The sequence below is a fragment of the Agelaius phoeniceus genome, chromosome 5, assembly GCF_051311805.1.
Source record: "Agelaius phoeniceus isolate bAgePho1 chromosome 5, bAgePho1.hap1, whole genome shotgun sequence".
In the NCBI taxonomy this organism is placed as follows: Eukaryota; Metazoa; Chordata; class Aves; order Passeriformes; family Icteridae; genus Agelaius; species Agelaius phoeniceus.
The window spans coordinates 45,672,855-45,696,884 of NC_135269.1; the positions used below are offsets into that span (position 1 = coordinate 45,672,855).

Sequence of the window (24,030 nt, forward strand, 5' to 3'; positions counted from 1 at the left end):
CAGATATCTTCCCCACTGGCTCCTGTGGAGCTCACAGGTAGGCCCATGACACCTAGACTTGCTAAATTACATAAAATTATGTATCTTCAACACATAGCATTCAATATCTACTAATGGTTACTATGACTAAAGAGGCTTTCCATCCTAATATGATGCATCATAATTTTTCTTCCAATTAATCATGTTACTTATAATAATATAACAACACCAGAAAACAGTGTTTCTAAGACTTGGTCCTATTAAAAAAACCCAAATATTTGCCTGCTTGTCTCCACCATGGAAATGACCAACACATCTGCCATGAGAAAATGCCTAAAATTTCATAGCTGCTAACTGGATCTCTTTGGTAGATCACTATGAACACTGGGATGCAGATAAAAAAGCAGAGACAGGGGTCCTTAAAAATTTCACTCTTATTTCAACTGTCTGGTCAAGAAACACAATCTATGAGCACAAAAAAAAAAAAGCAGGGAAAAAACCTCCAAACAACTAAGCACAGAGGTCAAATATCTAATTAAGGGCAACAGGTAAGCCTGTAAATTCAGTCATGTGTGACAGACTTGAATCCTTAAAGCAGCCACTTAGAGTTGACTTTTAAAACACTGGAGCAAGGCTAATCTGTGCTTTTACAGTTGTCTTACATATTCCCTTAAGGGCTATATTGGATTTGGCCCTTTTGAGGATTTAAACAGAGCAGCACTTACTTTTTAGGTCCTGCTCAGCTTAAATGATAAACTGCTTTGGCTGGGGTGACTATAGACATGGCCAAGCAAAGCTGTGGATAGCCCTCAAATAGGTAGGTAAGCCTAGTAAGCCTGACATGTTTAGATGCTCCCAGAATCAAATCAGCATCTGAACAGCACTTTTGTATTGCAAATTTAAACAGATGTCTAGGTCTTGCTTGGGTCCTTTCTGGTGTCCTAAATACTTGACTGGATTCAGATTCTCTTACCTTTTTAATCCCCTCATGTAAAAATGATGGAATAGAGCATAGAACTAATGGTATAGTGACACCTATTTCAGCAGTCCTTTAGAGTCATTACAGCCTGAACAAATACACATCATCTCTTGTGCATGTGTACATACTTTACTGTCTTTCTAAGACTTGGTTGAGATGTTGGAGTTGAGTGTAATTTTGCAAATCTGCTGCTGATGATGATCTACTCATGCTGAAGACCATGAGTTTACAAAGGAGGGTGTGAAAATGTAACTTGCATAAATTTAGGGAGCTAGTTTGGCTTGAAGTAAATCACTAAATATGGAGATCAAGGAGGGGAAAGATTTCTGCTTAATCATTAAAATTCTCAGTAAGTTAGAAAGAATTCAGAGTAAGTGAGAGAAAATAAACTAAGAAAACACATTTTCACAGCTTGTGGATGGTAAAAGCAGGTACCTAGATGATGCTATCATTAGGATAGTTCTTCATGCTTTGACACTTTTAGAGCATGCAAATGATCTCGTCGCTCTTTAAGTACAAATAATTCAGCAGAAACTTCAACAAGGAAAACATTTTCAAGAAGCCCATCTCTTTCCCTCTGAAAGGTTTTGCAATAGAATAAAACAGTGCTTATAAGAAAAAATATCAATGTATCATCAGCCTGCTTTCACATCCATACCATAGTGAAGTGGTGAGTGGAGCCATACCCTGAGTGAGGACTCCCAGTTCAGTTCCTTGTAACTATGCAAAGAGGATGCTCAGCTGAAATAGTCCCTGAAATATTAATTGCTTTACCTGAGAGATGTGATAAAATGGACTTTTTTTTCTATTTTCCTAATTTTTTTCTACCCATCAAAATTAAGTGCAGGGGTTTCAGAGAGCTACCTAAGGAGAAGGTAATACATGCTGTATTACACTGGTTTTATTATCTTCTTTGGATCCTGACAGCTAACCCCAAAAGCACTGACCGTCCAGAAGTATTCCTGCAATCCTGGAGATACTCTTGAGAAAACCATGCTGTGCAAAAGAGCAGGATCTGATTCACAGACTGGGCAACTCCTCCCTTGGGGAAGTAGAGCAGAAACCACTAATACTGGCATGAAATGCTGGAATAGTTATGCTAAAGAGGAGGTCACTCAGAATAGGGACATTGCCAGAAAAGGAGGACTAAGGCATTCTGTCAGATATAAAACCTTAACAAGTACATGAACAAAGGAGGGTAAACAGTGCAGAAGGAATAAACTGTACCAACTCCAGCCAGCTGCCCTGGGTACAATTTTTGGTGATGGGCATTGGGAACTAGCCACCTACGTGCAACACCTATTTAACAGGTAAAAGTTAGCCTGTTTGCTCATTTAATTTTAAATAATTCTGTTAAATTAGTTACAATTACACCTGTTATCTGCCCACCATTAAAAACTGAAATGAACAGAGAACTGTGATCCAAGCACTTCAACACTATAGAAATTTTCTTAGCTTTCTCTCTAAAAGTGAGACTTGATAATCTTCACATTTATTATAGCTATGCAAATCAAGCCTGTTCCTGCTTTATACAGCACTAATTCATACTGCCACTGCTCCCAACAGAATTATGTGAGACCTATGTAAATGAACCAACTTATAATTTGTTTGCAGATATCACCAGTGTTGTGGTACATTTCATAACCAGGTCGCTACACTCAGGAATGCTGCTGAGCACCATATGTGAAGGGGTGAATAGTGTCCTAACAATGGTTAGAAAGAATTTGCCTATTTCAAGACTTTCTGAAAGTGATTTCTGAAGTTATTTTTACCACATGTTTAAATGAGCAACTCTAATTTCTCCTCACTCTCAAATAATTCATAACAACTCAGAAACTTCTGATTAACTTCATCACTTTTAGAAAACCTACCTGCTGCAGCTAGACACCTCAATTCTATAGATAAAATTAAGCAGGGAAGATTGGAATTCAGTTTTTTTTTTCTCTGCTGCCTTTGTTTTTCTTTTTTTTTCTTGAACCTCCTCCAGCTCTAGTGAGGCCACATCTGGAATGCTGTGTCCAGTTCTGGGCTACTCAAAACAAGAGAGACATGGGATCTCTGAAACAGGTGCCACAGAGGGAGACAAAGATGGTTAAAGGGCTAGAGCATCTCTCTTATGTGTCAAGGCTGAGGGAGCTGGGCCTGTTCAGCGTCGAGAAGGGACAACTGAGAGCATTAATGTTCATGGAGCACTGGAAGTTGATGGAGCAGATCATCTTGAGTGCCATCATGTGTCACATACAGGACAACCCCAGGGGTTCAGGGCCAGCCAACAGGGATTTAGGAAAAGCAGGTCCTGCTTGAGCAACCTGAGCTCCTTGTACAACAAGGTGACCCACTTAGTGGATGACGGAAAGGCTGTGAATGTTGTCTACTAGACTTCAGTACGGCCTTTGATTACTGTTTCCCACAGCATTATCCTGGAGAAACTGGCTTCCCACAGCTTGGATGGGCATACTCTTTGCTGAGTAAAAGCTTGGCTGGATGGCTGGGCTCAGAGTGGTGGTGAATGCAGTGAATTGGCAGGCAGCCACCAGTGGTGCTCCCCAGGGCTCAGTACTGGGGCTCATCCTGTTCAGTGCCTTTATCAATGATCTGTACAAAGGGATCAAGTGCACCCTCCGTGAGTTTGCAGGTGACACCAAGCTGGGTGGGAGCATTGATCTGCTGCAAGGAAGGAAGGCCCTGCAGAGGGATCTGGACAGGCTGGATCGATGGGCTGAGGCCAATTGCATGAGGTTCAACAAGGCCAAGCGCCAGGTCCTGCCCCTGGGTCACAACAACCCCAGACAGCACTACAGGCTGGGGGAAGAGTGGCTGCAAAGGGGCCCCGTGGAAAAGGATCTGGGAGTTTTGGCCAGCAGCCATTTGAACAGGATCCAGTGTGTGCTCAGGTGGCCAAGAAGGCCAGTGGCACCCGGCCTGTATCAGCAATTGTGTGGCCAGCAGCACCAGGGCAGCAATTGTTCCCCTGTATTCAGCACTGGTGAAGCTGTACCTTGAATCCTGTGCTCAGTTTTGGGCCCCTAACTACAAGCAAGACATTGAGGGGCTGGAGTGTATCCAGAGAAGGGCAATGAGGCTGGTGAAGGGTCTGAGCACAGATCTGATGAGGAGCTGAGGGAGCTGGGGCTGTTTTGGCTGGAGAAAAGCAGGCTGAAGTGGAACCTTATGAAAGAAGGTTGTAACAAGTTGGAGGTTGGCCTACTCACCCAAGGAACATGAGATAGGACAAGAGGAAATTGCCTCAAGTTGTACCAGGGGAGGTTTAGATTGGATATTAGAAAAAATTTCTTCACTTCAAGGGCAGTCAAGCACTGGAACAGATTGCCTAGGGAGGGAAGTGGTTTAGTCACCATGCCTGGAGGTATTTAAAAGATGTGTACACGTGGCACTTTGGGACATAGTTTAGTGGTGGACTTGACAGTGCTGCATTAATGGCTGGATGTGATGATCTTAGCGGTCTTTTCCAACCTAACCCATTCCATGATACTATTATTTTGTAAAAATGAACATTTTCATTTCACAGCAGGGTAAGTACCTTGGATCAAAACTTTGGAAGCACAGATGACATTTTGGATGAACCAGCACTGCACTTGTTATTACTTCCCCCCACAGTCTACTGCTATCCAGAAAGCTTTCCATTTATTACTATACTTTTCTTCTTGTTTAGAAGAAACTATGTGATTTTAGTAGGTTTTACTGACACTATTAAACCACATCTGTTCAAATGGATAGACCCCTGTTGTTATGTTATTTCAGTGGAAAGACTTCAAATAACAGATATAGTTTACTAGAATTCATATTTTTAGTATTTATCCTTCCTTTTGCCAGGGTTATTCAATTAAATCTGTGACTGGCTTCATCTGGCGTAATTGAATCTTGGTTTGATTGAGATGTGTTCTATCTTCGCTGCAGCTGATTCTGCTAACTTTCTGTTCTCTAGCCATTTTCTTGTATCTTCATTATCAAAGGCCGAGAAAAGAGAATTTATTCAAAAATATAAATGAAGGTCTATTTTTATGCATTTCACATTTATGTAAATATGAACAATTTCTCTGTTAATATGATGTTAAAGGATTAGTATGGCTTTTAAATGAATGTATTTTTTAGTTTAATGTATCAAAAATAAAACCCGGCGGCTTAATTCTCACAATAAATCTTACCTCTCTAATAGAGTTTAAAAGCATCATTAAAAGCCTGAAACCTAAATGGGATGTGCTAACCTACATTTCCATGCTGTTGCTCTTTCATTTGAAATACATTTTATACATTAGGAATATTTTCAATTTCTCATTTAAAAGAATCAGAGAAGGCATTTAACACCACTGAAATAACGTAATTTCAGGTGCAATTTAAGCAAGCAGAATAGAACAAAGCAAGTAACTGAGCCTGAGTATGCCTTTTTATAAAATCATTAATTTAAACCTTAAGGGTAAAAAAAGCTCATTTATTCATCAAGAAGTTAATCCAGTTTGTTCCCTAACTAGGAACATTTTTTTTTCTTTTTTTTGTATGTCTATGCTATTCATTAATGAAACAAAAAAATAATTCACCCAGGACTTCAGATCTATTATGTCAGTAAACATTACATTTTGATGTAAAAATTTACATTGTTCACAGAATCATTTGAATTTCACATTCATATTACCACTGAGGAGATAAAGGGAATTTCTTTCATATTGCCGTGTTCACTACTATTTTCTTTGACCGTTTTAAAACTGATTTATTCTTTACATCAAAATCTCAAATGCAAACAGCACACATTGCAAGAACAGTATTTTTTTTGTGTAAATACTATTCTAAGCATATATGATATCCTTCCACAAAATACTAGATATTGAATTACAGAAAGATTCTTCAAGGTGAAGGAAAAAGAACATTGCAAGAGGAAAACACAATACAAAATCCAAAAATAACAAAAAAAAACCTCTTGAAATTCTGTATTTAGTACTGCAAAAGCACTTCACTACACAACTTGTAAACCAGACTGTAAATCAGTACTAGTAGACTGATAAGCATATTGTTTTATCCACAATAGAGAATGAGTACATTTAATGGTTCAAAAATAAAAAGAGCTTATTTACATATATAATATTTGTATTGCACAATGAGGCTTCCAAAGTAATACCTGCTCGTTATGACAGTATGTCTAGGCAGAGTAATGAAGTAGCACTGAAATGAATTGAATTCCTATTTCATTAAAAGGCACTGGTTTATAACTATGTATACATCTTCTTTCCAAACTGCCATTTTTTCCCAAGCCAGGTTATTTGCTCAATTTCTAGACATACACAAAAAATTAAAATCTAATTTCTCTTCAATTACCCAGATACACTAAGAGCAATTTCTCACAGCACAACTATTAAAAATTATTTCATTCAATTTTGCCAGCTCTAACCTTTTTTGCAGTTGTAACATCTAATGCACCTTTTTCGTGCAAAAGCAGTATCAAATATGAACATTTCAGAAAGAAAAACTCAAGAAACTATAACAGTGAAGGCATCGTAAAAGTGAAAATAAATCGCTCCTCATTAACTTTGATTACTTCAAACACTTTGCTATGCTTTATAGTTTTATAAATTACCTTACTCTTTGAGGCAATTTTCAGTCAATCCAGTCATAGTCAGAATAACAGTGCATCAAGGCAGCTTGTCAGTTAGACCCTTCTCCTTCACACATCTTGAAATATTGATCCTTCAAAGAAAATACAAAGGACTGTTCACTCAACTCTCCAGCAACACCTGCAGGTAATACAACCATATTAACATAACACTATTTTGGATTTCAACACATAAAGAAAGAAAAATTGCTATGAATCAACATTAAAGGCCAAAATTATTTTCTCAGACATGCTAATTTGAATTGAGAGGAGAAGCTGTTGTCCCAGGATTTTTAATTTTACATTAAATTGTCTTACTGCTTATACACCAGAGAAACTGTATTTAACTAAAACCAGAAAGTACTCTTTAATCTTTAATATATAATTAAATCTTGGTGGTTTTTCAATTTATCCAGAGATATAGTACCTCTAAAAACTGTGCTTTGTTGTATTCATTTTAATCAAATGTTATTTTAATTGGGTCTGTAAGGACATGTAGAAACTACTGCACCATAGGGAAGAAAGTAATTTTTGATCTTCTATTCTTACATCTCTGAAACCAGCCTGGTTTGCAGTCTCACCTTTAACTTCCCTTCAGGCATTGTACCCTAGGATTCCACAGCTTCAATTCCCAGTTGAGATTTGCTCAAAAGAATAATGTGTCTCAAAGCAGTACTTCTGGAAATCAAATCAAAACATATGGAAATGGGGATATCTTACCAAGTTTTCCATATGATCTATGGGAAGAAGTCAAAACCTAAGGTAGGGCTCCTGGGAAATGCTTCACAGACCACGTGGACATAGCACAAACAAAAAGGCAGCCCTACCCACCAGGTAGGTTCCTGATGTTTATGAAAGTGCCACCATATGAGCACATTACAGAACTGGAGGCCCTCCTTCCAAAAAGGAGCAAGAAATCAAGACGAGACCTTCCTTAGACAAGCAGTTGTGAATGGACTGCATCCCTCCTTCCCCAATCCTGATTTCTCCTAAGCACCATTCCTTCTAGAAAACAGAGAGGGGCTGTCTTTCCTTCCTTCACAAAACCTGTAAGCTAGCCAGCACCACCAGACTGATAGAAAAGCTATTCTCCACACTGCTGAGTGCAGCCACCTATGACAAGAAAGGGTGATGGGAGATAAAGCCCATCAGGGGAAAAAAACTCAACCAGACCTTGAATAAGAACAGTCTACCTCATACTGAAGAAGAGGGTTTGAGACATGGCTTTTCTTACAGTCAGAATAATAAAATAATAAATCAATAATACACTCACACAGAAATCAGTTACAATAGCTAAGAATGGCTGGCAAATCCAGGCTGCAAAATTAGGGCCGCCCCTCTCCTAGTCCTCCTTCTTTCCTTACAGGAACTTGACTCAAGCTGTTTCACTGTAATAATTTGAGAAGTAGTTGACCAGTTTCTAGCCTAAACAACAAATTAAATTCATAACTATACTCTACAATTCAGTTAGGTTCAAATTTTCCAGGCAACACTTAACTTGAAATTAAAAGCTTCACTTTCCTGTCAGAGTCAAATTTAAGGCAGCAAATCAACTTTCATCTCTTAATGCATGAAAACAGTGTTTCTCATTCAAGACACATTAAAAAGTTCTAAGGATGTGTGGGGAATGCATTGAGGTTTTCTACATTTGTGGGTTTGGTTGGGGTTTTCTTTCATTTGTTGGGGTTTTGCACCGAGTTTTATGCAGAAATGAATCAAATTTTGAAAGTGGTTATATCATGTTGGCTGCCTGTGCAGCAGTAACTAGACAGCAATGAGAAAAGAAACCATTGCAAGATTCCTCTTCCTGGAGGAAAAAACCAGAAAACAGGCATCAACATATTTAGGGATTTTCAGCATATGAATACTTTTCCTATAAACCTGAATAGCAGAAAAAGGAAAAAATCTGTGCCTTCTTTAAGAGTCATATCTTAAAGAGTTTTGGTTTTCTCACATTTGAAATGCAAATGGAACCCAAAGGCAACAAGGCTTTTTGTACCCCATATCATTGTTTTAAAAATGTGTACAAGTTTTCACAGCGCATCACAGGGATCTCTGTGTTCATGCGACTCATGTCGCATTTTTAACTTCACAACTCATTCTGTAACAGGAACTGGTTTCTTTAAAAAGGAGTCACTTGGAAGCATTGTCCATGAAATCATGGAGAGGGTAAAGATAAAATAAGATCTTTTCTCACTCTTCTTTAATCTTGATGGTGAGTTCCCAGCATAAGACTGGGTCCAACAGTTTAAATGAATTTTCACATATAATGCTTGCTGCTGGGTTGTTGCCAGGTAAGATCATAAATTTCTGCTTAATTAAACCACATTCCTTTTTTTTCCACAGCAGCTGATAATCTTGGCTATTTTCAATGCTGCAAGATGTATTCACATCAGTACATGCTGGGAAAAGTATGATACACCTTTTATTTAATGTCAAAAACCAGTATTTCCAGATGTAAAATCAAGATTGGCACGACCAGGACTCTCTGAACTTCACACATAAGCTTTCTCACATATTTAATCAGAGAAAGTTTACCTTAAGTCGTTACACTGGTTTGGCAGAGATATTGAATGTCACGGGGAAAACAGAAAGAGGAAGGAAAGTCTCAAATATTTAAAATGGACAGAAGTGTAGTTAAACTATTTTTTAACAAAATGAATCACTTCAGTGTACTTGAGTCAAGACACCTGCACCAAAAAAACTCCCCCCCTTCAAAAATCTGAGTTCAAATAAAATAAAAACAAATAAAATTAAACCTGAACAAACTTGAGTGCTGGGTCTATAAATGAACTCATCTATACAACTGGCTTTGCTACTATAAAAGCATTAAGGACCAGGTTAGAAAAGTAGTTTCCCCTTTATTTGCCAGCAATCGCTGTAATCTCTTGATCATTGAAGTACTTTATCAGAAGGTACTTTTCAGTACTTAAATCTTTCATATACCCTAAAGAACTCCCAGTATGAAAAAAGGAAGCTTCACAGAGATTGAAAAATGACTTTTCTTCTTTGGGTGGCTGGGTGGAGTCACGGAATTATGTAGGGAAGTTATTTCCACAAATTAAAACAGAACCTTTGTCTGTGTGTGTGTGTGTGTGTGTGTGAAGGGGTAGAATTAGGGCCACGCATTCACTGGCTATACTCCCTTCTTTTTGCAACAATAGACCTTAGTGGTCTCTCCAGCTTTTCCTTTTACTTAAATGAAAAAGCTGATACTTTATTTAAGGGTGGATTTTCCCACTAGACTTGCTCTGATCTAAAGAGAAGTAGCTGTCAAGAAGACATGAAGAGGTCCTGAGCTCTTCTGCTCCTCACTGCAAGCTCCCGCCCTCTCCCTTCACATTTAAGAATTGTAGCATCCCGAGAGAGCTACGTCAGTTCATTGATCCAAGAGACAGCAAACCTCTGCAAGAAAAGATTAGGTTTTGACATGACAGGGATTTCCTCAAAGGAACTACCTCTTTGGGATAACAGCCTGAAATTAAACAGGGTAAAGCAGGATGTGAAACTGTATTCCCAGCCTAAGTCACCATGGATGTGAGGTGAATGCAATAATGACATATTCCCATCGCTCTACGCTGACTCTGTTCCTTCCTACTTAAGCATTGGCAAGGAATACTCTGCAAAGCCAAGGACAATTCCTTCTGAAGTAGAGTCAAACATCTGAAAACTGATATGCAATATTAATTAAAAAATCAAATAAAGATCCTAGTACCTCTGACTTAATCCATTTGACTCAGTGAACAGTGAGTCAGTAACATCCACTGATTTTTCAAATCACTACCAAGTACATAAAAGTTCAAATATGTTCCTCAAAGACAGCCTTGCAAATAGGCTTTCTTTTCACCTACTTTGCTATGGCAAGAACTTCTCAGAATTGCAGACTTACTACTTTCCCAAGGAATTCTGTCACAGTCTTCAAATTTTGTTTATGCTTGGCTTTTTCATTCAGACTAATCAGCCATCCAGTATTTTGAACTGCTGATTATTCTGAATGACTTTCATTCAGACATTCTTTTCCATGACCTTCAGCAAGGACACAGTTTCTCCAGTGTCTGGGATTCACAGCCATACTTTCTTTTTAAACTACTTTTCACTATAGCATTCCATTTCCTTCCAGATTGTAAAACTTTCAGGTTTAAATACATTCAACTGCTGGATGTAACAAACAATCCTACAGTAATCCTAACATGAAAAATCCTGCACTAAAATTTCTACCTCATAGAAAACTGACTTCAGTTGTAACAAGTTGGCTAAAAAGAGCACTAACTTGGACTGAGTTCTACTTTATTTATATCACTTCACATGCACAGAATTGTACTATCCTCAGCAGAATTTCTTCTAAAGCACACAGGGAAGAAAAGAACAGAATTGGATCTCCTGCCTTTACATACTTTGTGACATGTCTGTATTACAACAGCAGAGCAATCCCTAAAGTCTGTACAGATTTTTCTCTCACCATGCCTCAGACACTTTTCATAAGATGCCATAAATTTCACTGTACATTTTTATTAAAAAACACTGACATTTTATTTTCCCCATCTTTATGATTCAAAGCATGTCTTTGTATTTCTTTCTAATGAGTTGCAGCATTGCTCCTAGTGTAGGCTGTTAGATATGTGAATTTTTAATTCTGAAGAGAAGCAATATATTCTGCAGACTCCATAAGTCATGTAAAAAGAAATGTCAAACCTTTATTGGATTTCCCTGAGTTTTATATCCACCAACCTTTTAAATCGTACTTGAATAAATTAGTGCATTTGGTTTATCAGGAATAAAATAATTCAAGAAAGGGTAGGCAACTACCATACACCAATGTATGCAGTTTTCTGCAAAATAATTCTAAAATAGTATCATCCTTCATATACATTTAACAGAATGCATTTTATAAACAGCATAAATTTTGTATCTGAAGGCTTTTATTTCTAAAGATAGGAAAATTATGACTAAGACACTCGATCATATCTGAGAAGCTGTGGCAGCCCAGTTAAGTTCCCACTCACTGGAAAGGAGGAGATTTAAACCTCATTTTTACAAAAGGAAACAAAGGAAAACCCAAGGAACCACAGGCCAGTCAGTCTCACTCAGTGCTTGCCAAGACCGTGGAGAGCAGAATCTCCAGGAAAGAATATTGAGAGACATGGATGGTAAGGAGGTGATTGGTGACAGTCAACACAGTTTCACTAAGAGAAAACTGCCTCACAAACAATAGGATGACAGCATCAATGGATAAGGGAAGAGCAACTGACATCATCTCCCTGGATTTTGTGAAGCATTTGACACTGTCCTTGCACTGTCCTGCATCCTTGTCCCTAAACTGGAGATAAATGGATTGATGGATGGACCACTCAGTGGATAAGGAATTGGCTGGATGGCCACATTCAGAGAGATGTAGTCAATGACTTGATATCCAAGTAGAGACCAGTGGTGTACCTCAGGGGTCAGTTCTGGGACCAGGACTGTGTCACATCTTTGTCAGTGACACAGACGCTGCCATTGAGTGCACCTCAGCAGGTCTGCTGGTGACACCAAGCTGTGTGGTGTGGTCAACTGTGGCATTCACATTTTCTGGAAAAATCCTGAGCGAAGGGATTTTTCCAGAAAATGTGAATGCCACAGTCAACATGCTGGAGGGAAGGGCTGATACCCAGAGGGACCTGCACAGGATTGAGTGGGGGGGTCTGTGCAAACCTCATGAACTTCCACAAGGCCAAGGGCAAGGCCCTGGGTCAGGCCAAGCACAAGTACAGGCTGGGCAGAGAACAGACTGAGAGCAGGCCTGAAGAGGTCTTGGGTGTGCTGAAAAGCTCAACGTGACCTGGCAATGAGCACCTGCAGCCCAGAAAGCCAAACGTGTCCTGGGCTGCATGAAAGTAGCGTGGGCAGCAGGGCAAGGGAAGTGATTCCCCCCTATTACTCCGCCCTCATGAGACCCCTCCTGGAGTGCTACATGCAGGTCTGGTGTCCCCAACACAAAAAAGATGTGTCTCTGTTGGAACAAGTCCAGAGGATGGTAACTAAGATGATCAGAGGGCTGGAGCACCTCTCCTATGAGGACAGGCTGAGAGAACTGGGATTGTTCAACCTGAAGAAGAGAAGGCTTTGGGGAGACTTATAAGTTCCCCTAAAGGGGCCTAAAAGAAAGCTGGAGAGGGACTCTATAAGGGCAAGTATTGACAGGACAAGGGGGAGTGGATGTCCCCATCCCTTAGGTGTTCAGGGAGAGGCTGGATGGGGCTTTGAGCAATCTGGTCTAGTGTAAAATGTCCCTGCACATGGACCTTTCCAACCTAAACCATTCTATTTTTCTATAAAAATTATGCTTTAAGTGATAAAGTTACTAACATTATATACTTATAAAATTAATAATATATATGTGTATATATATATGCACACGTATACATATCAAAATGATATTTAGTCCATCCTGTCACAAATTAGAGCTATATTTCTCAACACAATGAGAATTTGTTGCTCTGATGAGTACACTTTAAAAAACCACCCTCACTGCAATTTCTGTGCTCACTGAGTCTTAAATACTTCTGGCACAACACAGCTTTTCCATTTGCACACTAGTTTGCAAATTATATCATTGCTACCCAATAATCAAATCAGCTATTGAAAAGGAATATGAAAAATTATATTTAAGGTATTTATGGAAAAGGGGTGCAAACAAAGACAGATCATTGACAGAAAATTAGTTAGGTTAATATATTATTCTGGAATGTGACAAAGAGGGAGAATTAACCCAACATTCTCCATCAGAACTCATTGAGGTAATATCAGAATTTAAAATCTATTTTTGTCAAAAAACTAAACTGTGTGCCATGTAAAAGAAAAGCTCATAGGAGAATAAAGATTTGCAGAAGGTTCTGGCTACTAATTTCATTTCAACTGTTGGTATCCTTTTAGGAAGAAAAAAAAAGAAAAAAAGAACTTTCAAAACACTGTCAATACAGTAAAAGAAGACAAATACTTCTTTTGGCATGAATGCTAGCCAAGAGGCATCCCACTGTGTAGGTTATTCCAAAAAGGATATTTTAAAAACATATTTAATTCATCTATGAGAGTCCAATGTAGCATTCTTTCAAAAATTAAGCCAGTGCTATTTTTGTGCTCAAAGCTTCATGGTCTTTTCAGGCAGCACCCTGATGGAGCAGCTCACTGCCTCCACTTTGCCCAGGCCATTGACACTTTTCAGGTTCTGTTTAAGCTTCTCCCTCTCTTTCAGCATTGTCAGTGTGAACACACATGCCAGCTGTCATCTCTTCAAATCTGTAGGAATCCTTTATTTGTTAGGAAGTTTCTCTGTAGAGAAATGTTTCTGAGTGGAAAAGCATTTAGCTCAGTTTAGCTCTGTCAAGAAAAACTGCAGTAGCTGAGTCAGTCTATCAGCATCAGGAAGCTCTCTCATAACAATAAATAACCATTTATTTTGTTCTCTAAAGGTACACAGGTACTTTAGACATGAAAAAAGTACCACATGCGTTATTAACAATACTAGAAGGATGTCAATGGGCACAAGAACTTTCACAGGAAGTTTTCTACTAAGCCAGTTGTAGGTTTAAAGGTGCTGTACTCCAAAATCCCAAATTAATTTATACATGATCTTACTGACTACAGAATGCAATGAAAAGCACGTTAATGTTTCTTGATGGAAGAAAGCACATTTTTTGTACAGAGGTACTGGCAGTGACAGTAGGTAGAGCCTTGCCATTTGACAGAGTGCAGTGCAGTAGGTAGACACAAAAGAGACTTGCTACTGTTCCCAGAGAGTCTGCCCATCCTTTTTTCTACACTATCATGATTTGGTTTAAAGGAATTACAAAACAAAAGTTTTTGGTGAGTAATTAATGGATTAATTTTTTTTTGTATTTTGGCAGGCAGAATCTTCAATTTCTTCTGTTATCTTGCCATTAGATTAGGTCAGTATTTTCCTTACAAAACTTGAGTAAAAATTTTAACATGAGAAGAATATATCATTTCAAAACAATTTTTTCCTTTTTAATTCATGTCTGCTTTGGTGGCATTTCAAAACCTAATGAATATACAGACAGATGACTAGACAACAGATTTCAAAGAACTGTTTTTGCTTTCTGTGGATAAACATTTGATGGTTTTCTTGCAGAAATGGGTTTCCTGAATAACACTTCATAGAAATTCAACAAAAAGAAAAAGTATTTATACTGAAAAGCTGTAAAAGCCAAAACTACATGAACTGTAATTATTTTAGAATCCAAGTGGCCGTCAACTTTTGTATATCCCAGTCTTTATTGTTTTGTTCTAGAACTGTACACTGTCATTATCTATTCTTTCAGCAGTATTAAAAGGCTTTACAAACTGCTGATTCTCAGTCATTTACTCTCTGGTGAAGCCAGAGAGCTTTAAAACATTATCAGACCACATCACATATCAAAAGACACTTAGCTTCTGCAAAAGAGGGTTCCTGATGCCAGACAGATTACATTATTGAGCTGTTACAGTACTCAGATCTGCTAAATTTTAGAAGGCCCACGAGAGTTCATGAATCCCAAAACAAAACCAAAAGCCTCTGTGGGATACATGAGATTATGTTTTCCCCAGCATGCATTATTTAACAATGTTTCTGCTTTGGATTCCACAAATCCCATATAGATTAACCATTTAATAAAAGCCTGAAAATGTAGATGCTCCACAGATTCTTTTGCAATGTAGCAGTTTTTTCTGTTTCACAAAAGACTTACAAGGGTTGCAGAAAAAACCATAACTAGAGAATTTTCATATCACAAATATTAGACTTCTCCTTTTGCAACAGAGGGAATGCAATCCCTGGTGTTTAATTAGAAGTCTGAAATCACCTACTACTTTGTACTATTCTAATACTGATCCCAAGTGAATGCCAAGTGATACTGTAAGCACTTTTCCCCTCTGATGATAGTGCCCACACAGCTACATCATAGGGTCAGTGAGATTTTACCTCAGTCCTGCTGAAAGCTGAGATCCTTCTTCCTGCCTCTGTCTAACGAGTTTATGGCCAGAACATTCAGTTTTCTATCCTGAGATGTACACATGATAAGAGAGCTCAAAAGGAAAAGTAAAACCCATGCAAAGCACAAAAAAGGAATTAATTCACTGCTCTGCATGCAATGTTCAGCCATCCCCAGGAGGGCAGGGCCCCATTATGTGTAATGGTTACTGGGGAAAACAAACACCATCATTCCAAATATTCCCCCTGTTCCTCCTCTGCACATACTGAGCATGGTGTCATATGGAATCTCCCTTTGGTCAGCTGGGGTCACCTGTCCTGGCTGTGTCTCCTCCCAACCTCCTAGCAAGATCCAATTTCCTGGCAGAACAAGAAGCAGAAAAGGCCTTGGGTCTGTGTAAGCCTTGCTCAACAGTAACAAAAACATCTCTATATTACCATCACTGCATTCAGCAGAAATCCAAAAGACAGCCCCATACCACCTCTGTGAAAAAAATGAACTCTCTCCAAGCCAAATCAGAGCACAATGTGTCACAGAAAGCTTTCCACATCCCATCATGGCCACTCTCCTTTCAAATTAATTACGCTGAAAAAAGCATTATCATCTTTGTATGGATCTACCTACTTGTGTAGACTAGTACAGATGAAAAGAGCTCCAAGAAATCAACTAGAGAAGTAAATCAAATATTCTGAGCCTAATTCTATCAGTTTTCCTATATCACCAGGAATGCAACCTCACCACAGACACCCAAAGGTAATGAATAATATCCTAACTTAGTAATGTCAATAGGAATTCTGCTGCTAAGTTCAATTAGACATGAATGCGTCCAAAACAAATAAGGTTATCTCCCAGATGAGTACAAGTAACAAAGGAGCTACATAACCTGGTACAAAATGGGTTCCTCCTGGAGATAAAATGGAAGGTGTGCTGAACCAATGTGGTTTAAATTTAGGAGTGGAGTACAGGTCAAGTAATTAGCTTTCCTGAGGTCTGTGAGAAGAAAGCAGGGTGCAACAGAGTGCCTGAGATCAAAGGTGCTGTGCCAACCATATCTCACAGAAGCCACTGTCAGACAGAGCATGTCACAGGCAGTCATTGTACCAAGCAGACAAGGATGGTAACTGCACACATAACAGAGATAACTGCTGACGCCTGTCAAGGTGCAGTGCACACACAACATATTGCCCTGCAGCCTGTTTGGGCCCTCAGCCTGTGCTCTTTGTAACCTTTCTCTCACAGGCTCACTTCTTGTACAATACCTCTTCTTGAAGCTCTCCTGAAGGCAAGACCAACAGTGGAGCCCTCCACTGAACAACAGGTGCAGGAGAAGAGCTGAACCTTGCCAAGAGAAGATGTGCTACTGCAGCTGCAAGAACAATCACAGGTGCAGGAACATTTGCTGCTACAATCTGCAACTCAGTGTTCATGCATTTGTTTATTTTTACTTTTCCAGGGAAGAAAACCTTGTTCTTGGCTGGTTAGGTCATTCAATGCTGGACCCTATGGAACTCAGGGATATGTAATAACTTGACAATGAACAAGCTGAGAAGATTAAATACTGTATACACAAGACAAGATCCTACTTGAACACTTTGGACCAAACCCAGAAAAACCAGACACATGTTTTCAAGCCCTGAACACCATAGGAAGAGTAATTCACATTGTTGGTTTGGGCATCTATGTCCCCTATTATACTGAACACAAAAGACATTTTTGCACAGTATTCTAACAGTTACTTAGTGAGGAAATATCTACCTAGACAACAGAAATTAATGGAAGTTTTTAAATTCTTTCTCCTGAGTTTAAAATACTATTATATCAGCATAGAACCAGAAAAGAGAACTGCAAACCTTTTGTGCAGTGATGAGAACATATAATGACTTTGAATATGGAAAAAGGATGCAGCAACACTTGGCACATTAGTGTGGTAGAATCACACCAAAAATCATAGAATATGCTGAGTTGAAAGGCACCCATTAGGATCATCAAGTCCAACTCCTGGCCTTGCACAGGACAGCCCCAAGAATCCCACAAGTGGCTTGGAAGTGTTTTTTAAATGCTTCTTGAGCTCTGACAGGCTGGTGCTGTGACCACCTCCATAGGGAGCCTGTTCCAGTGCTCATATAACAACAGAGTAGGAGGAAACCTGTATAGTAGGCCTTTAGCATTTCATGTTTAAGCTAGCAAAAGGCCCTAAACATGAGACTCTTGGGAGTTTCCATTACTCCATAAGCTGGGACTCTGCACTCAAGAAAAACCTAACTGCTTGTATGAAGTATAGCAAAGAAGTATTAGTAATAAGGAGTGCACTGTGTGTCAAACTCCAGGTATCATCTTGTGTAGGGCTGCCCTCTAACAGGAACCTCTGATACATCAGTTTCTGTTTTGTGGAAGCTGTTCCTGGTCCTTATGAGTGCTCTGTCCCACTTGCTAAAGGGCAGACTGTGTTACAAGGTGCTTGTGAGAAAAATAAAACTAAGAATTTTTCTTGGACCTCTAAGGGAAAAGGTTACACCAATGAAAAATACCTTGCATCAATGACAAATCTTCCTGCAACTTCATACAGGTTTTCTGCACAATTTTTGGAATAGCAGTATGAAGCATCAACTCTCAAAATCCTCATCATAATTTACTTCTTTGATACCAGCAAATAAGCATCAAACACCTTGGAAGAACTACTTTGGTTTTAAAAAGAACAGGCATGGATCCAATTTCCTTATAGTTTAGGCATAAGCTATTCATCACTTTCCTGCATTGATTCCAAAAAGGAGTCAAAAAATGCTCCATCAGCTTTTCTAGACTTGTGTTAATTTTCAACTGCCCAAAGAAAGGATACTTCTGTAGTGAGCAAATTGGTTTTACAAAATGTTCAGATTAAAAGCTTACTTATAAACTAAGTTAAAAGCTGATAGCAGCATTCATGTGAAAATGTTGAGAATCCCAATAGTATTTTACACCAGGTAGTGTTTTGTGGGAACTCTGTAAGGAAAGAAGCAAGCTTCAAATGTTAATGTAGAGAAATAACTATTTTATGGTTCCCATTAAATCCCATAACCACTTTAATATCTGCAGGCTGCATTAATATTTTGTGTCTTTCCAGTGTTTTATATCAAGTAATACAATTCATGAATATATCAATTTTCCACATTCCTGAACCACCTCATTGTTCTGGAAAGGATCCCGGAGGCCCAAAGACCACAAACTACTGTCTACTCTCTCAACACCAAACACTCTACTACCTGAATCAATGAGATATGGAAAAGTAATGTGGAAAAAAAAATAAATAAATAAAATAAATGGTAGGAAACTTAATCCATTTAATTTGCATGAACTGAAGCTGTCAGATTCTTCAGGGCTCTGCAAGCAGTCCAAGGCAACTAATACTGTTTGGATGAATGGTTGCTTTATTCCACACCATCATTCAACATAGGGTTCTACTTCATAACTTTTACAACTACTTGAACAACATTAATGGGTGGAAGCAGATCATCCTTCTGCAGTCTGCTGTTCTAGATGTGAAGGATTCAATGCCTTCCAAACCTGTGTGGCCTGAGAGCTGCTGGAGAAATCTGTCTCAACTCACCTGAGCTAGCAGAAAGACCTGACAGTTAGCAGTAGGTTATCTAATATATACCTAGAGGGTTTAAGTCTTCTTGCAACATTTTTCTCTTTTCTTTGTCTGGAAAACATCCACTCCTGCAAGCCAAAGATCCATTTTCCTTTGAAGTACTTCCTGGGAATTTAATTGCCCAGTAAATTGCCAACAAATTTCCAAGGCGTAGATCAGCCCTGAGAGACTCCTGGGAAACAGCCTGAAATTCATCTTTCCACAGTCAGCAGGGAGGGCAGAGTTGCCCTTTAGTCATAAAAATCAATATTTGACTGGATGAAATTTACTGAGCTAAATACAGCCATATACAGGAGGCAGAAGCTCTCACCATTCTCAGTGGAATCTGACATTCCACTGGAACAATACTTTTGAGAACTGGGATATTCAGATAATTAGTGTCTAACTACATTGGCAATACAACTACAGTGTTTCCTGTTTGAATATTTGTCTTAGAAATTTAAACTTCTGCAGTTATTCAGCCCCCTTATACAGTTCTTCCATTCTCGGCAGATCCTCCAAATTGACTGTGTACCACACATTTCAAGTCAGCAAAGTTCAAATGATGACACAACATAAGAAATACAGTGAAGAAGAACATGGAGTTAGCAAAAAAAATTTTTTTAGTAACTGAAACAATTGTAGAGTCTCACATTCAACCCTTCTCAAAATAAATAATTGTCAATAGTGAAACAAAAATACTCTCTCACAAGACAGAAAATATGGAGGTTAAACCAGAATCAGTTATTTTAAAAGAAAGTGCCAAATAACTTCAGCAAAAATCCTAAAAGTGCTGACTTAAACTTAATTTCACAACACTGTAAATTATATAGCTCATGCAGTTCTGGAAACTGTTACCGGTCAGGAAAATGTAAACTGAGCTACCACTGAGATGCAACAATGCCTAGCATAGAATGAATTATATACGAATTATATAATATTAGGGTTGGTTGTTTGGAAACAAGTCCTCTACAAAAAAAAAGTTTATACTAGACTACAGGCTGTTAATCACTCATGACACATTTAACTATTAATATTTTACTAAATATTCTTTAATTTTTCAATTCAGAAAAATCAAGACTTTTACACACAAGATACTCAGGCCAGTTAATGGTGCTGGAATACATCATCATGAAGGGTTAACTTTAATGGCATTATTTCAGTTTTCATTAAAAATAACCCTTAAGAATTGTAGTGAAGCTAAATTGCTATTATAAGCTTGGTCTGACCTGCTTGCAGAAGAACATAAGATGCATATTTGGAGCGCACCAACAGTGCTCCCTCTGTTCACAAAAACAAGCCAGGGATACTAGAGGTGCTTCTCCTCTGTCCCTGCTGAGCTTCTGAATTGCAAATAGGCCAAATTCCTCTACTGAAGAGGCAAAGAGCCTCATGGAAAACTGTCCTGAGGTCAGCCCCAGCCTCATCCTCTTCTGAAGACAATAGGGGTCACTGAGGAATTAATTCTGGGTGACGTACACACAGTGTTCTGCTGGGAGCAGTGAGGGCCATAAGGAATAAATGCAGCTTCTACCTGGCTACTCTGAACGATTCTGCAAGTTTCAGAAGGTTGTTTCAGTTCACTCAAAAGAAACTGAGGCTCTGAAATCATAAGCAATTCTGATCCCAGGGAAGGGACTGGTATTTTTTCCTAGAGATTGATCAACAAAACATAGTTCAGAATTTGAAGACTGCAGCAAAATCATGATTAAAGCCCATTGAGTGGAGCAATTACTATTATTTTCAGAAGAAAATTACTTTCTATCTATTCTGTGCCTTTCCCTGGTGCTACTATATGGTTGTGATACAGGAGAACTAACTGACATAAAAATGTATTGGGAAATTAGGAGAAGGGAGAAATTAGTTGCAACACAATACTTGCCTTACTCATTCTATCTAAAGCACAGATTTAGATTTGCTAGCATATTACATTTTTAGAAATAAATCCACACATTCCAGATAGCTCTCCATGTACTACCAATCTGTAACACTGATAACATGAACATCTTGCTGCAGAGATGAACATGTAGCTAAATCAATAACACACAAAGGACTTTGCTGTCTTAACGCTTTTAGAATATTAATTCCTTGATAGAAATAGTACAAAATTAAAATGAAGATCTACATTGTATCAGTCACTTAAATATTCACATACCTTTAGACATAATACAGTCCTGCTGCAAAACACTAGAAGAATATTCAGATAATTATAGGGTCATTTAGACTCTGCACAACATCAGCCTTCAGCAAATGCTGAAGCCTTCCAGATATTAAAATGCACAACATTTTCTGCCTTCATTACATCCATTACATTTTTCTGATGCATAAATATGTCCAGATTATCTCATAATACTATGTATGCTGATTATGTTTTCTAACTCTTCTATAAATTTACGATAAAAACAAAAAACTGTGTCTTTTTTCCTTTATCATAGACAGTAATAAAAAATAGCGATTTACACTCAACAGTGATTTAAGAAACAATTTATCCCTCTCTATGTTGAACTGTTACCCTTTGTCCTTTATGTTTTGCTGTAATCCCTTCCAGTGGTCTTTTCCTAAATGATTTTGTAAGCTCATCTTTTGTGTCATACAGTATCTGTGTCTAAATTGTGGCAGATTTAGAAATTTTACTTTTTCAATACCTCTCCTCTATTCCCCCCTCCATGCTTCTTTATAAAACAAAGATACAACCAAGCTATTGAAGTATTAACTAAGCAAGAACTAGATGCAATCTAGCAGTTGTCCTATAATTAAAGCAGAATCAGCTACAGAGAGTACTGTCAACTTGGGAAACTTGCAACTTGCTTTTGGTTCTCTTCCTTACTAGTGACACACTCAGAAAATGCTTGATTGTATATTTAGAAGCATGTAACAGACTTCATAACATTTAAAATGCTTTTAATTGCTGCTGTTAGTGATCCAGAAAGTTTCAAACGAATAAAACTTGGTTTAATGTTTCTTTTATTTTCTTTACCCCCCCTACTTTTTTAACATTATGCTAAAAAAAAAAGTTATAAAATGTTTTTTTATGGCATCAGTGGTTGCATGCACAGTTACCACAGGAACAGACTCAAATTTGCAGTGATGTAGGAGTATCACTTTTATCCCACAGAAGTCATCACCCAAAGTTCTTGAGCATGCACCAGTAGCTGAGAAACTCAGGAAACTCACAGCTTAAACACTGTCCTTTTTTAGTATATTGAAAAAACACATAGCAAGACATCTAAATAAAGAACAAGTGCTTAAAGAGGTCCACTTAATTTAATCTATATGAAGTGAGAAAAAAAGCTGGGCAAAACCTAATGTTCTATATGAACACCAAAATTATCCTAGACACCATACACTTACTACATTTGACCAGGCTGCAGTAGAACTAGAGTGGCTGTGATCCCTACATGATTTACAGCTTCTTCTGTTTAAACTCTTTTTAGCTGTAAACACATTTATGAAACATATCAGTTTATTAACAATAAATGAAAGCCTTGTGAGGTATTTTTTAACATGTATAAATTCCAAAAATCAAAATAGAATAGTTCTCTTTCTAGACCCTTCCATTTTCCAATCTGTTGAAAGCATCCCTGACTTCTAGGGATAATTTCTGTAAAATGCTTACATTTTGATTCTAGAATATGAAGCTCTCTTCATCCTTTCTTTGCTGATGTTAGGAAACTACAGATTATTGAAATATGCTTCTCTTTTCCAGACAATTTCTCCTATCAAGTTTCTTAAATTTAACTAGATAATATGCCAGCCTTGTTAGCATGAGGGCATTTTTCACAATAAAATTTTATGAGGAATAATGTAAACTTGAAAAATTGTACTTCTGATATTATAAACAATTCCTCTGACTCCTACCAATTAAAAGCACCCTTTCTTCAGTCTGTCTTAAACAGCTGTGAGATGCCATGTCAAGCCTTTTCTTCTCTTTATTTTCCACTTCTGTCAGCAGGTATTTTTATTAGTAAGGACAGTGAGGAACATAAACAGTTGCTGTGTAAACAGTGTTGACAGTAGCTACCTAGCTTCACACCACTAAAGAGTATTTTCAAACTTGACAATATTTAAATAGCTCTCTTCACACTTTTAAATATACACCAATGAAAAAGCATTACTTTAGAAATACACATTCAAGTCAGCCAAAGCAAAAGTGAGAATATTGTTTTAAACAAACCTTGAACTGGGGAAACACTGATTTCCTGGAGCCACCCTGCCAGCAGCACCTGCTGGGACAGAGACACTCTGGGCAGAACAAACCAGCTAATGGCAGGCTCTGAGTGACAGGAGAGCAGCAGATGTTGTTTATATTGACTTTTGCAAGGCTTTTGACATGGTGTCCCATAAATTCCCCATGGACAAACTGATAAAGTACAGACTACAGAAATGGACAGTGAGATAGACTGAAATCTGGCTGAACTGCTGGGCTCAAAGGGTTGTGATCAGCATGAAATCTAGCTAGAGAAAAGTCTGCTTGTGTACTCCAGGGATCAGTACTAAGGCCAGTTCCATTTATCTAGCTCATTAATGCCCTGGATGATGGGATACAGTGTGCTCTCAGCAAGTTTCCAGCTCACAGACCAGCTGGTTGCTCTCAGAGGGACCTTGAAAAGCTCAGCCATAAACCAGCAGGAATTTGATGATGTCCAACAAAGGGAAATACAAAGTCCTGCATCTAGGGAGAAGTAACCCCAAGAAACAGAACAGGAAGAGGGATGATCAGCTGGAAAAAGGCTCTGCAGAAAAAACACCTGGGGGTCCTCATGGGCTCCAAGCAAGACCATAAGCCAGCAGGGTACCCTTGCAGCAGGGAAGGCCAAAAGCATCTTGTGCTACATTAGGAAAATATATTGTCAGCATGTCAGGATCAAGATCATTCTGCTCCACTCAGCACTGCTGA

The 24,030-nt window shown here is 38.4% G+C and overlaps 1 protein-coding gene across 23 annotated transcripts in view; it reads right to left on the reverse strand.

The window, feature by feature from the left end:
- The window catches only part of NRCAM (neuronal cell adhesion molecule), a 144,716-nt gene that overhangs the window by 73,255 nt on the left and 47,431 nt on the right, over positions 1 to 24,030 (reverse strand). For 22 of the 23 annotated variants that reach the window (XM_077178920.1, XM_077178921.1, XM_077178924.1 and 19 more), the window contains exon 3: positions 6,546 to 6,655. The gene's annotated coding sequence lies outside the window, so the exon portion shown is untranslated. Of the gene's footprint in view, positions 1 to 6,545; positions 6,703 to 24,030 lie in introns of all 23 variants that reach the window. The other variant, XM_077178901.1, reaches the window with a different exon arrangement.